This window comes from Mesocricetus auratus, unplaced genomic scaffold, assembly GCF_017639785.1.
Source record: "Mesocricetus auratus isolate SY011 unplaced genomic scaffold, BCM_Maur_2.0 Super-Scaffold_100676, whole genome shotgun sequence".
Classification (NCBI taxonomy): domain Eukaryota; kingdom Metazoa; phylum Chordata; class Mammalia; order Rodentia; family Cricetidae; genus Mesocricetus; species Mesocricetus auratus.
This window is the reverse complement of record NW_024429266.1, coordinates 45,615,352-45,629,770: the sequence shown is the minus strand read 5'-3', so window position 1 is coordinate 45,629,770 and position 14,419 is coordinate 45,615,352.

Sequence of the window (14,419 nt, the reverse complement as noted above, 5' to 3'; positions counted from 1 at the left end):
GAGATATGTGCTGGCAGAGTCATAATTTGTTATACTTTTAATGAATTTCTGGACACTGAGTAGACATTGGTATATGAATGAGAAGCTCCTGGAGACTTCAGGAGCTCCTACAACTTTGCACCTAGTCCTCTAGGACCAGCCCCTGATTTTTATGGTGTAGGCCCAAGAATGATCTCCTTTGGGATGTGGCTGGAAAAGGGAAATAACAAAGTTTATGGATTGTGATAGAGCCTTCAACATAACAAACAAATACATAATTTCTAGAAGAAACCCAAGTTCTGAAACTATTTGACCTGTAGGAAAAGAACCTCCTTTGTCTTTCTTTATTATCTGTTGTGTACCAAGCAGACATCAGTGATCCTGTGCTAAAAATTGTTGAAAATCGATTGTGGCAGCCAACTGCAGGAGGAAGTTGAAGAGCAAACATTGTAACTACAGCGACACTTATGATAGTCATAGCCCCATGGTATAACCTGAGAGTATTAAGATTTAATCAGAAGTTAAAGGCTTTGTGTCCCCATGGCTTATCACCATATCAACTGGATATGGTAATGAGAGTGACTTGTTGCTGAAAGAGTTGGCAAGTCCAGACTGTGTCTGAAGCACTCATAGAAGCCAGGAGTCAAGACACTACACAAAGGCAATATATTGTAGGAATTTGCACTGAGACTCTGTGACTGGTCTCATCCTTTGAGATGTTGGATTTGACTTTTATCTTAAGGAAGGGATAAAAAAAAGCTCTTTATGAGCAGGATCATGTGGAATCGTTGGTTATATTCTGCATGAAGCAAGAACAATCTGTCACCCAAACTTTGACTAGAATGGATGCCTGTAAATAGAGTACTCACAATTTCATATCATGAGATTATGTAGAGGAACTATAGAAAACCAATGAAATCCTATCATAGCCCATTATAGCACTAAAACATGTATTTATTAATTCTAATATTTTCCCATAACCTCACAGTTCATATTATAGATGAGTGGCAAATCAGGAATCCAGCAAAGACTAGTCTTATACTGGGATTGTAGGCTTTGCAGTTGGAAATTTTCAGAATTGGGTATTTTTAATTTTACAAACATTTCACACAAAGTACTACAGTGTTTCATTATGAAATCTCCTCCCAGCCCCACATGTGAATATTCTTGCTGTTCTGTTTTAAATATAAAGTTGGCTGATGTTTGGTGATGGTTTTATATTTCTTTTGTGTTTTTGATTGAATGTGCTGTTGTTTATCATAATTACCTATGATTTGGAGTTTCCTGATGGTATGCGACATGATTATTCTTAAGGAGTTTGTAGCATGAAATAACATTAGAGAAAAGATGTGAAAACCCTCTACGGTCAGTTTTATATTGTTATTTGAATATTGTAACTTTAAGATCATATTCCTTAAGTAATAATGTATCTATTTTCTATATTTGGGGAGGATCTACACCGTGTATGTGCATGTGTGTGTGTGTGTGTGTGTGTGTGTGCATGTGTGTATGTGTGTGTGTCTTTCTGTGTGAGTGTTACTGTGTGTATGTGTAGGCACATGCTTGTCATATGTAGAGGTCAGAGGACAACCATGAATGCCAGTCTTTTCCTTCCAGATTTTGTTAAGTAATATTTCATTTAGTATTATTAAGTTTATTTTTATTTAATATATATGCCTCCACTCTTCTCTCCAGACTCTCCTAGTCTCTCGAATTCATGGCCTCCTTTCTATAGCTAATATTTTAAACACACAAAATCACACACCTACATACCCATACATATGCATGTGTGAATAAATGTGTAAATAGCAACTGATGAGTCCATTTAGTGATGTGGATGAGTGTGTTTGTGTGTGTGTGTGTGTTTAGTACTGGGTATTTTGTATTGTGTTATCATTAGGCAGCTCATTTCTTAGAAATATGAATTCTTCTTTTATAAGTCATTAGTCTCTTGTAGCTCAACATCTATGGGTAGGGAATTGTTATATTTTCCCCATCACTGTTGCCAACTAGTGTTGTCCTTATTTATATCTTGCTTAGGTGGCCATATTGTTGATATTTTGCGGATGTACCTTCCCTGTCATATAAAGAAGACACGATCTCATAGCAGATATTCTGGTCCCCTGGTCTTGCAACGTTTCTGTCATGTTCTCTGAGAATTAGGTGTAGGGATTTTGTTGCAGAAGTATCAGTTAGTATTGAGCATCCTATAGTCAGTTCTTTGCACTTGACCAACTATGACTGTTTGTAATGGTCTCTGTGTGCTGTAAAAAGAAGATTCTTTCATTAGGGGTGTTAGTTATACCTATCCATGGGTATTATGATAGGCATTTGGAAGGTAGTTAAAACTTATACTAATATAACAAAGCAGCACTGGCCTCATTTCTAGATCACATCTCCACCTCTAATTTCACCATAGACTCAATGGAATTACAAATATATGCTGTCCCCCCATTTGTCTTTTCTTTGACTCTAGGTATATGAGCTGAGGCCTTGTATTTGCATGATTGGCATTTTGTCATATTCATAGGTAGCTACAATTTTTTGAGTCAAAAACTCATATATCACAGAGCTCACAGTTTTAGTTAGAATGGTTTTCTGGCAAGCCCTGTCATTCACTTTCTATATCCCAATTATGCTTAGGTTACAGATGAATACTACTATCCTTTGCCTTTTCATGTGGTTGCTGGAGATCTGAATTTAGGTTCTTATACACATTCAGCAATTTATTCATTAGACAATCTCTCTGGCTGTTTTAATTGTTTTCCAAATATAACATAGATGGAAAAGAATAAGAATGTCTAAAATGGTGTTGATCTAAATAGTTAGCAGACGGATAATGACAAGCAAAATGTGTCTATATATACATGCATATATGTGCATGCATGTATGAATGTGCATGTGGTGTGTGTGACAGAGGAGATATTCAGAGATACAGACACAGAGAGTCAGAGATTAATACGAAATGATTCAACTTAAAACTATTGCGTTGAAGAATATTGAAAATGAAGATAGGCAATTAGGCAATCCTCAAATTGCAAATTCTTCTATTTTACCTTTAGGGAGGAAGAAAACTAAAAATAACATATAACAAATAAATAGTATTTTGTATTTTAAGCTTTTTTAGTAACTTTATATCTAAGTCTTCCACATAAAGTTCATAAAAATGATTTGAATACTAAAATTTGACATTTTCATTCCAGCTCAGTTTAACAAATTGAGAGAAATAGTATTTCAAGTGACATTAGTTTTCAGCTCACTGGACTTAGATTTAGAATTTGAGTAAGGATAAAACATCAACCATTTTCAAGATAAAGATAAAATAGTTGTAAGGATACTGTGATATAACTGATTCTTAAAATTTAGGTATCTAAACTTAATGCCTACTGTAGAGGTATTGGATGGTAGAGTCTTACAGAATTTGAAAAAAATGAAGGTTCCAACCACATGAATGCATCAATATCCTTTTCAAGAACTGGCAGGTCGAGGGGGGAAATGCCAATGCTTCCTTCTCTGTGAGAATTCCTGGAGCACACAATTTGTTAGAGATGGGCCCATCACCAGACACCAGATCTATAGGTTCCTGAACAGCCTCAGGGACTGTGAGGAGAAAATCTGATTCTTCATGAATTACACCATTTTAGCAGCTTGCAATAGCAGCATAGTTGGTTGAATGCAGATGCTTAGCTCCTGTGGTCTTACTCTCTGATTTATCATGAGTTCACAGAGAGATGACACCAAATGAGAGTAAACCCTTAACCTACCTGAGGATCAGGCATTTGTACTAATAAAACTGTAGCTCTTAGGTTATCTACTGCATTTCAAAGTCATCATATATTTTCTAGCTTTATGTTTTCTTTCAGGATTTCTTTTTCCCAAAGATGCAAAGTCCATCCACAAATAGTTATATTTGTGTAAAGATGATGAATTATCTAGTTATTCTTCCCACCCCATATAGAATCCTTGTTGTGGTGAGTAATTCAAAGACCTTTTCTAGATGTTCTTTGTACCTTCAACCTGATTGATTCAGATGCCTGCTCATTCCTACTGTATACAGTGTTCTCTTAGGGAAAGTCAGGGATTAGATTCATTATAATGTGCTTGGTTCCACAATAAAAGTTGTATGTTTAGCAATTATGAAAGAGGAGACCACCATAATCCATTATTTCCCTTGAATTCATTCTGTATTCATGCAATTTCATGTTTGTCATATTCACTGGGTGCCTGTACCTTGGCATACTGTATTAGGTTCCTGTATCTGCTTTAAAAATAACCATGACTTTGGGCAGAAGCAGTGACTAAGCACTTAAGACCATTTACTGTTCTTGCAGAAGACCAATGCTCAACTCCCCCACCAAATATTAGCTCACAACCATCTGTAATTTCAGTTCCAGAACAGCTGACTCTTTTATGACCTCCACGGGATCCAGGCATGCTTATGGCACATACATAATAAACAAAAGCAAAACACTCATATGTTAAAAAACAATGACCCCAATGTAAAACTACAGATTGATTATTTGACATTTCCAGAAGCTGTAATTCCAAGATGTGACTCATCAATGTGAAAACAAAACAATCAAACTGTCAACAGCATTGGTAATTGCATGTGTATATGTTCATATAACCACATGGTTTCATATCATTTATATATATAGTCATATCCCGTTGGTGCTAGTTGTCTGAATCCCTTGGTTCACATCACACTCTGCAACCATTAGTGTCTGACTTTTCCTTTCTTATTTTTCTTCATTGTTTTTTTATTTTTCTTTTTGGCCTCTTTGCTTTATATTTGTAAGCTTCGTGATTATGTTGGCCCCGCTAGTCTTACATAAGTTGATATCCTCTTTACAAAGTCAACTAACTAGTTATTTCTATCCTTTTTGTTGCTTTATTTTACTATGTAAAATCAAACATCAAAAATTTCTAGAGATTAGAACCTGAATTCCTATGCAAGGTTATCATTTTTCTACCACACATACACCATAACGGGAAAAACATAGGTAACCAGTAGGCTATAAATAAAATCATCCTGTCAGTTGAAAGTTTGGTTAAATGACAATGTTTCTTGTCACCATTAAGAGTGATCTTCTGCCCACATAGATTTTACTGTTCAGATAGATTTCTGCCCTGATGTCTCTGAGAAATGCCTCCACACTAAATTTGATCTACTAATGAAAATGTGATTATGTATTGAACAGGAATTTGGGGTTTTTTTAATCCATTTATTTCTTTTGTCTTCCCAACTCATACAAAAATGGTTATTTTTGTAATAAAATGATGCATTAAAGTTAGTCTCCTAGTTACAGTCAAATGGGTGATAAATACTCTGAGTTGGAGAATTGAATAATTTTCACATCAGCAGCTGGCGCTCCACAGCAATGGATCTCTCATGCTTTGAACACAATTTGTCTTGAGAATAAATACACATTTATATCATGTTAGCTGTGGTGGCTGCATCATCCACTAAGTGAGAAATACATTGGGAGAAAGATGCAGTGATCTCAATAATGGTTTTCAGTGTGTATTCATCATGGCACATACATATATTTCAGACACTAGAAAATATTAATCCATGCTACAATAGGATATATTTATGTACATGTCTTTCTACACAAAGAATTTAGGTTTATAGACCTCTATAATAACACTGAAATGAAAAAACTAAAATAAATCAGATTTTAAGCTAGCTTCTTAAAATTCTGATCCTTTAAAATCTTTAAAATTTTTAAGCATTTACAAATTTTTGATACTCATGCTGAAGACAAAAAATTTAAACTTCTTAAAATCTACATATGAGTCTAAGTAAGTATGAAATCAAATCTATGTTTTTATTATTATCTAGCAGTTAGACATATCTTTAGATAATGCATACCTTTAGTATAAAGATATGGATTAAATTAATTTAATTTATAGAAATAAAAATCACTCAATAAATTAGCCATATCTCTGAGTAAATTTTTAAAAGTGTTCCTTCACATCAAATTCTGAAATATTTGTTCTTCACAGAAATGGCTTAGTTGGTGAAGGTCCTTACTGTCATACATGACAACCTGAGTTTGATTCCCAGAACACACATGGTGGATTGAGAGAAGTGACTCCCACTAGTTGTCCTCTGACCTCCATATAAATTCCACAGCATGCACACACTCACATTTAGAAGTACAGAGGGTCACACACATGCACATACACATTGTACTAACCAATTAAATAAATGTAAATATATTTTAATAAATAAAATCATTGTGATTTAAGCTTTGAAGATGCTGTTTGTTTATTTGTGATAAACTTAATTTTGGGGGGAGATTTGATGCTAAGCATCTCTGATGGTATACTGTTCACTGAATCCTGAAGCACAGTTTTGCCAAGCTCTTTATGCTGGAGATAAGCTGCAGCCCTTGGAGCCTTAAAGGAAAACAACCTTATAATGAGCTCATATGAAGGGATTCACAGGTTCACAACACTCAGGCAAAATGGTATACTTTATTGAGAGCCATATCATTTCTTGTGTATATATTTTTCTTCAAATTTTGGTGTTTTGTTTAATGTATTGACTATTATCTGCACTAGAAGAAAAAACAAAATAAATTATAATTTACAAAATATAATCTGCATGTTAAAATTTTACTTAGAACATAACAATGTGGAAAGCAAGCCATGTAATCAAACTAAATTTAGTACAAAAGAAAGTAAGCATCACACAAAACAGCTTGACTAGGAAAGTAAACCTCTCTTTACCATCCTGTTCACTAATAGCTCTAGTTGCTATGTCTTGAAGTTAAGTTTTGGCCTGAAGTTTTCACATTTAAAGTCAGTTTCTAAGTTTATGTAGTAGATGCATTCAATCTTCCTGCACTTAGCTATATCTTAGATGTTTTCTATTAGCTTTTGTGATGAAATAATTATAATAAGATTTGATTTCTTAGGTAGATATGAGATTATTGTAACCTCAACAATGATAACAATTTACACAATTTCATAATAGTTATATTTACCACAAAACTGAGAGGGAAGAGGGATTATTTAAGATAAATGTACTAGAATATTTCCATTGCTAAGGGCTTAGGACACAGAACATTTACTGATTTATTGTGCATAAATTTTAGTGTATGGCTATTGTAGCCACTGTTGATAGGAGACCGTATGATGTGCACAGTGTGAAATATGGCTTGTAGCACCACTGGGAGGCCTGTTCTATGAAAGCTACCAATTTCACTGCCATTACCTGGTTTCATTTAAATTATCAAGCAATATACTGAGAGTTTAGTATTTACCATACACCTTTCATAAATAATTGTAGCATTTAGCAAAGATTATTGATTTCTATATTCTGTTAATTAAACAGGACATCTTGTTTTGGGGGCACTAACTACACTTTTAGACTAATTTTCTGATATGTCAGAAAAAAATCTTCATTGACTGCTTGCAAATTCTGAGTTATTTAGCTTCATAATTAAAATATTTAATTTGTAGTGATAGGAAAATGATGCTGTATGTTTGAGAATTTTTGTCTCATTGAAAACTGTTCAGAGATAAAACAGAATTTAGCCCAGGTGATGAGATATCAAGGCAAATTATAAAGTATTTTTGTGTTTTAAGTCAGCCAATGCTGTTGTTTAATATTTAATTCAAGAAACTCAATGACAGATGGCAATGACACATACATTCCAGCTTTGTTTGGTCTTGACCCCATACGTTGACAGCTGTGTGACTGAGGTCACTTGGCCTCATTTCACCTTAGTTCCCCCATTTTTAAAATGATGATAATAATAGTTGCCAGCTCCATGAACTGTCATGAGGATTGAAGGAGGTAATATAGCTATAACCATTAAAACTTTTTCTGGCATCTTCTATGTGCTTCTTGGGAGGGAGAAAGTATTAACTCATTTGTTGTTTTAAAAACTTGGTCCATTCCAAGCATTGAATGTTCCCGGAGTCTAGTCTCAAGGGCAAGTAGAAAGTACCTTATATGCTCCATCCTACAATAACTTATAATATGAGAAAATGGGTATGTGCTAAGGGTCAGAACATGGCATCTGTGCTGTGTGTTAGTCTTTGAGGTTGACAGCATCTAGCAAGAGTATATTTTTGCTGCTTCTTGAAGATACAATATTATCCAAGTGAAGCATCTGGAGAAAAGAGTTTCAGCTAGAAGGCAGCTCCAGAAGAGACAGAGGCATGCAGGAATATATGTGTGTTCCATCTCTGAAAGCTATAAATAGGGATGCAGCCTTCCATTTCTCCAGCCCTTGTTTTGCCTAATGTCAATAAAGTGCCTTTACTGACTCCAGTGCCAGTCAGCATTTACCTGATCTTCTAAGATAATCAGGTAGGGAATAGAGACTTGGAGAGGAGTTCTTTACAGTGATCACAGAAACACACCTGGAAAAGTACTGGAAAATAGAAATAAAGTCTGTGTTTGTAAATGTATTTTATTATGGGCAGTGGGGCCTCCATTCTTTTGGAGCCCTTATGAAGAGCCATGTAAAACAAACACCTGAATTGTTCCATGGGAAGCTGGAGAGACTAGGTAAGATTGTCAGTTTATGACCGGGACACGGATACGATGGTTTGAAGCAGACTCCAAGGCCTTCTCTTGTAAGAATTGTGGTGGCAACTGCCTGTAGTCAGCACACTCACATTGTATTAGTAACTGCCTGTAGCCAGAATGTTCACATTGTGATGGCCTTGGTTTTCATGTTGGGATGGAGAGATGCAAGATTCCTAGCAGATAACCATTTTCCTCACAGGTAGGTGGAGTGAAAATTTGAGTTAGCAGCTAGTGTGGGAAAGCCCAGTCGTAATCACACACTTATAATAGTCCTTGGTGGTTCAAAGACATTTGATATTGCTGACTCTGACATGAGAAAAAAGAAAGGAGCTTAATGGGCATTTGAGGTAAGTAAAGAGAAGTAGGGATATGACAGAAAATTTGTGCTTCTCCCAAACCATGTAATGCCTGCAATTTATTTTAAATTTTTTAATCATTTTTTATTTTAATTTTAAATAGCTTGTTTTACATGTCAATCCCAGTTCCCTCTCCCTCCCCTCCTCCCGCACTCCCCTTCCACCCTCCCTCCCACTCTATTGCCAAATCCTTCCACATAGGGGATGTCTAGAGTCTATCATTTTACTCTTGGTAGGGTCAAGGCACTCCCCTAAGAGTCCAGGCTGAGAGAGCATCTCTCTTTGTGCTATAGGCACATGAAGACAGATTGTATACCAGGGATAGACACTGATCCACAGCTCAGAGTCCCATAGGTTGCCCAGGCCTTCTCACTGACACTCACATTTGGGGGGTCCAGATCAGTCCCATTCTGGCCTCCCCACTGTCGGTCTGGGGTCCAAGAGCACTCCCCTGTTCAGATCAGCTGTCTCTGCTGGTTTTGCCAGCCCAGTCTTTGCCAATTTGCTCATCACTCCTCTCTCTCTGTCACTGGGTTCCTTGGGTTCAGTTCAGTGCTTAGTTGTGTGTTTGCCTCTGCTTCCATCAGTCCCAGGATGAATGCTCCCGGATAGTTATAGACATCAAGTTCATTATCAGGAATGGGCATTCGAGGTGGTCCTTCCACTATTGCTTAGCTTGCCAATTGATGTTATACCTTTAGATCACTCGAGGTCACTCTGGTGCCTGATCTGTCTTCAATCCTATGATTCCCTCTTCCCCCTATTTTACCCCCACCCCCTCAACTTCCTGTTCCCCCATGACCAACTCCCTTCCTCTTTACCCCCTCTATTCTTCCCAGGTCCCACTACCCCCCCCTCGCCCTGTTCCCCCTCCATTCAAAAGAACCCTTTAAAATGGTCTCAAGAGAATATTAAATATATGCTTTTGCAATTTGGATCATTTTCTTATGTTGCAAACATATCATTAACTGGAAAATTATATACACTTATTCTTAGATATTTGACTGAAACTGACTTAAAAATGGGTCTTTGCCAACACATGGAGATCTAGATTTAGAAAAAAAGGATTCTGCATAATTTTGGCAGAACTAGAATTATTTTTAATGTGTTTTAAATAGGTTTGAATAGTAAGCTAATCATAGATTAAAATTTTGTCAGTATGAATTATGGTGTCATATACTGGCTAAAAATGTAAAATCACTGTCTGTATTAATGAGTAGATGCATTTAGGCCATTGTGTTTTGCATAGTACCTTGAACAATCAATTGAACTTTTACATTTGCATTAAAACTGTATGTTATTGATGATATGAACACTAGGATAAGACAGCTTCATAATATTCAACCTAGCTGTATTTCCATTAGTCTTTGGTCACTGGAGATATTCCAGAGAAATAAAAGAGATACAATGCAAATTACTGATTTCTACTGAGTGTAATGAGATATTTTCTGTCTGCCAGCCAACAGCCAAATAATGACAGTGAGACTTCTTATGAATTTGAAAGCTCAGCTTCTAATTTAGACTTCTTTATAACTAGCTCTTATCACTTAAATTAATTTATTTATATTAATCTATGTTCTATCACATAGCATTACTTCTTTTCTATCTTGCATCTCCTAGTTCTTATCCATGTCTCCTGGCATGTGCTGTGTGTCTATATTTCTCCTCCTCTTCCTTTATATGTCTGAAAATTACACCTATACTTGCTGCCTAGATATTGGCCATTAAGCTTTTTATTACACTGGTAACAGTAATATACCTTCACACAGTGAATAACTATCTCACAGCAACTCAGTATCTTAAGGGCCTCATAATGGTAACTTGTAGACAAACTGTAGATTAAGTGAATGAATAATTGCTCTGAGAATTATTTTCAAACAGAGGAATATGCAAACAGTATGAATGAACAAGTCACTTTAACTTTGTATTTTGAACTTCTGTTGACAATCTCTTTAAGGGTCCTGTCCATTTACTGAGTAATTTATAAAAATTTAACAGGCAAATCCTTTGTTGAGGAGATCACAACAATGTCATTTCGCACTAGCATTTGCTAATATGCATATTAAACGTATTTATTGGTTTCTTTGAAAAGAAATATTTGAAACCAACAAAACTAAAGTGGAACATTCAAATTTTAAAAGAAATTTAAATCAGCAACTCAAAACAGCAATCTTCACAAATCATTGAATGTAGCATTGCAAGATACGTTACTTTTAAATAAGCTGATGAATTCTGCTCATTGTGTGTGTGTGTGTGTGTGTGTGTGTGTATGTGTGTGTGTGTGTGTGTGTGTATGATGGCCTCCATCTCTACCAACATTTTTTTAAGTAGGTCATACGAATGGAATATGTTATACAGATAAAATTTGACAATTAGTACTGTATTTAATTTCCAGGTTTCCTGAATACAGGATTATGTTTTTCTCATAGCCACAACCCAGTAAAACTGGAGGTACAGAAGACAGCTTCTTGGTAGTATGGTAAATGGGAAGCAAGGACCCTCACACCTATGTAATGCAAAGTGAGACATGCTTACTTTATAATTATGTCATTTTAAGATTGGACTCAGAAAATGTACTTTTTTTTTCTTTTGCCCACCTGGAATAAACCATTGTCCTGTGCCTTCCTTAATTAAATTACAGGCTGAGAAAGTAAGATGCCAGATCCTGAGCAAAGTTTCATTAAGTTGTATTTAGCCTTTGTTCAGGAGAGCAGGAAGATAGAAAAATGTGTGAAAACTACCTCTTATAATTAGTGCATACTTAAAAAAACAAAAAGGAATGAACTAATTGGTAGTTAACTATTTAAACATTGGTTAAACTATTTAAACATAATAATATGCATAGTACATTCAGAATGACTGTGAACATTAACGAGGGCAAGTAGCTTCTATTGTGCATGTACAAGATGCCAATCATTCCAAATAGATTTCAGTGTTTAAGCGACAAACATCATATAAAGAAAATGGGATGCTCATCTTCATATGCTGTTGAGCAAGGTGCTTCTGAGACAGCACGCGTGACCCCCACTAAGTCAGCTACTGAATGAGAGTTGGCAGAATGATCCTCAGACATCTCTCTATATTAATTCTTTGAATTTGGTTTTTAGAAAGAGGGGGTGATAAATTTAAGCCTACATACATTTCTTATATTGTAGAAGTGTTTGTTTTTCTAATCGTAATAAATTTAATTTTCTTTCTTTTCCCCAAACAGCATACTTTTCAGTTCTATTTCATCTGTACCATTGAAATTTACAGTATGATTTTGCAGTGCTGGCATGCTTAAATATAAGTTAAATGGTTTGGAATTAAAAGATATTCATGAACATTTCTTGTGTTATTTTCAAATTGCATAGTCATGTTTCTTTTTACACTTATGAGAGGGTATCATATATATCAAGCTAAGCTCAGCTTTTATTAGAAAAGGAAACTCTTTTCTCCCTTTCCTCCTCACATAAAAGGAAGAAAAAGTGTCTACTTAAAGCTTTTCCAAAGGCTTTGTCAAAATATTTTGAGGAAATCACACATAATATGCAGAGACTCTATTTGTGGTAAGTTTGTTTAAAATTGTAAAATTACTCCTTGCTGTTATCCTAAGACTGGATCAGGTTTTGATGGACACAGATCATGACACAAAGTAATCTCAAATATCCTTCCCCATTCTTTTATTTGAAGAAATTATTGAACTAATCATTAGAATATCTCTGACATTAAAAAACACATGTAGAGATTTGATAAGCCAATGTACACAAAGTATAATATTTACTTAAATTTTCAGTATCTTTCAAACTAGTTTCTACAATACAATAAACAAAACTGAAATCAAAACAAGTCAATAAAAAACTATTAACTAATAATGAAGTATTAAGTTGCTGTGGGGTATAATTCTATCATATGTAATATTATTGCATTGAAGATAGTACTTCATTGTATTTGCTTGTTTCTTTGTTTGTGAGACTGACTTTACCCAGTATGACTGTCCCAAACTAAGAATATTCTTGCCTCTTGGTCCCACATCTGAGATAATAGACATGTACTAACATATTCAATGTAGTATTATGTCTCATGATCTTTGCTCATCTGATTCTTGTAAATCAACAACTATTACTCATTTGCCTGGATACATATGCAAACTTATATTATTTCCTCTAAACTAGATGTTCTTATGCATAATTGTTATAATTTTATGTTTAAAATGCTTAGTATAAACCCAAATAAGAAATTCAAGCATGATAAAGACTAAAACACCATATTTTCCACTCTGAGATGCTAAGTTTTAATATCGGCATATCCTCCTATATGTTTTCCTATAGTGTTAAAAGTTATATCTATCTATGAAACCCACTTATTATCATATTACAAATATTGTTCTTGGTCAATGTAATAGTATCTTATAAATTTAACACCTGCATGATGGTTCATTATACATTTATACAACACAGAAATTAGTCACCTTGATCCCTGTCCTTTTTCCTTGTCCTTTTCTGACCAAGGAACTCTTTAGTATTGTCTCCAGCTCCTGAATTGGGTTTTCAGCCTTAGTTCATATGAAAGCCTTTGCTTGGATTTCAGTTTCACTTTTTTTTAGCCATGTGGATATATTTTCCTCTTACCTGTTCTGTGTAGTTGTCCTCAACTGAGACTCAGTCTACTTGCACCCCTCTCACTTTTCCCTGTTTTTGTTGTTGTTGTTGTTCTGTCTCAGACTGGTGTGTACTCACTCAATGATAGGCTGGCACTTAACAGATCACATTAGTACACATCAAATGAGGGGTTTTCTGATCACACTAATTTTACAACTTTAGTATTGGCTTCTCTGAGGCTCTGGAACACCATCAGCTCTTATGTACCTCCATGATGTTGTTCATCCAAGGAAAGCCAGCTATAGAAGAATCAATGTACAGTGATGCATGTGATTCATAGAATTGACTCCTGTGCTTTTAAATTTGAAAATTATACTTGAAATTGTTGTTCCTTTCCCTTGTTTCAACTTTCTTAGTCTTCCTATTCCAAATCCTTCATTCAGTAAACACAAGAACTTCACATACTAGCAACATTCTGGGTGTGTTCCTCTTTATTCTCTTCAGAGCCTTCTACTACCATAAATCGACTTGTGTGTATGTCATCTGGCATAAATTTCATGGCACTGTACTTTATTATGTTTCCTGTACATGATGATGAACTATCTTAAGTGTTGCTCATTTGAGGTTGACTGTCTCAAAATTAATATTTATACAATAAGTACATAACCTACATTAAATCTGTTGTCATTTCTAAATTTGTCAAAAGTGAATTCTGAACAATTTTTCCTATTATACTATATTATGCCTCAAATACGTGCAATATGGATTTCTATGATGTTACCTAATTTTGTTTTGAAAATAACATCCCCAGATGCATAAAAATTAGAGCAGACATTGGGTGGTGACTCAAAAAGGAAATTTTATCAATAAAAATTTTTGCTAAATAAATATCTTTCATTTAATGGTTTATCAGGAAGTATATATATGAAACTTTATTATAAATTTCAGAAGAC